The following is a 1,976-nucleotide window of genomic DNA, read 5'->3' on the forward strand; positions in this document are numbered from 1 at the left end:
TCTTTCTTTTCTTTCTTTCTTTCCTTTTTCCCTTCACTGCGCCTGCGTCTTCATTTCTGGCGAGACAGCAGCTGATCGCGCCACCCAGCCACCGTGCGCCACCGCTGCACCTTGCTGTCGCAGTCGATCCGCCATCGCCACCCTCCTCTCCGGCCACCAACCTCCATTTCCGGTTAACCCAAAAGTCCGGCAACAATATATATTGGATCGCCCGGGTCCATCTAGTGCTCCTCCAGGACAACATCAAAGTTAGAATTTCGCTCTCCATCACTGTGAGTAATAGTAAATAATGCATATCAACACTGCATTTGCATAACATTTATTTATAAACCTTATATTTTTATTTATATATTTACAATATATTATAAGTATTTTATCATATATATTATGTTACGATCACTATAATTATACTTATATATAATTGTGCATTTGGATGAAATTGGTGTATTATAATGAATGAATTGTCTGATTATTTGTGCTGTGGCTATGCTGTGATTTGTTTGTGTGGAATTGGGATGAAGTGGGTCACCATGGGTTTGTGAGAATGGTATATGTGATATGGATCCTGAATATGATATGAAATTTGGCCGGGTAAATGGGAGATCGGCGCCCCCGTGTGCACCTACTGCTATGATCTGTGTGATATGGAAAACCACAGGTTGGTTTCTTTATTGGGCGCACCTGATAATCTAGATTTGATCGCAGCCCGCAGGGTGGCCTCCTGTTGTGAGCGCCTGATGATCTAGATTTGATGGAGACGACCGGGTTACCTCCTATTGGTATGAAAAAGAAAAGAGAGAATGGAAAAACAATGAGAGGGCTGGTCAAGTGAGGATTAGACCGGTCGGCCAGTATGGGGGATCGGCTCCCTGGTGCACATGTGAGAGGATGAGCCATGTGGGAGGACGGCTCATCGGGGGTTCGGTGACTCCACTGACTAATCTCCACGTGATGTGATTAATTGAAGGTGATATTGTTTGTGGGTGCTGATGTAATGTCATCTGATTGACTGATGTGTGTTCATTCAGTATACTAGGGTGCATTTTGCTTGACTGTATGTGGTGTGTATTATTTATTATTATTCACTGGGTTGCAAAACTCACCCCCCCCAACAAACCTCCCAGGTACTAGGAAGCAGCTGATTCGACTGAAGCTCTGCAATCTTCTCCGCAGAGTTATAAATGTAAATTTTATATTTCTGTTATTTAATTTCGGATGTGTAAATTATTCCATTATCAGTTTATTTTCGACCTCCGCAGTTATAGAGTTGTGTATGAATATTGGATTTATTATTAGCTCTACACTATAAACTAAATATTATGCAATTAGCCGCAGGTGAACTAGTAAACCTATAGTGTGACTATAATTTATTGTGAATAGGCCCCATGTTATATATTATGTGCTACTTGAGATTGGGCCAGATGTTTGTATAGAGGCTTACTGTTGTGATGAACCTAAGACAGATTGGATAATTTAGGCTTACTACGGGCCTCGGGGGCCTTAAGCTTACCTGGGCCCCAGTGCCGGTCCGGCCCACGGAACCGGGTCGTGACAGTTTGGTTTTAAGAATGAGTAACAGTAACCAACCTACAGATATAGAAGAAACAATAATTAAAATTCAGGAGGATGTAGGAGAGGAGGTCGTGTACAATTAGAATCTCTGTTTAGTTGGCAAACTATATTTCAATAAGTTTACTTTGATGGATACCATGACGAAGGCTTGGAAAGCAAACCATGAAGTAGTGGCTCGTGAATGGGGTAAGAAGTGTTTCTCTTTCAATTCTTTCTCTGGAAGGATATGAAACAAGTGCTTGACAATGCACTTTAGCATTTTGATAAAAATCTACAAGTCTTGAAGGAGGTTCACTACCTACCCTATGTGGATTAGGGCCTATGTCTTGCCTCTTTGTTGTATGACTGAAAATGTGGCAAAGATGATCAACTCAAACATGGAAACTTTTCAAGAATGGCAAGAT

Source organism: Jatropha curcas, chromosome 1 (assembly GCF_041381405.1).
Source record: "Jatropha curcas cultivar XTBG-Jc1 chromosome 1, XTBG_Jcur_1.0, whole genome shotgun sequence".
NCBI classification, from domain to species: domain Eukaryota; kingdom Viridiplantae; phylum Streptophyta; class Magnoliopsida; order Malpighiales; family Euphorbiaceae; genus Jatropha; species Jatropha curcas.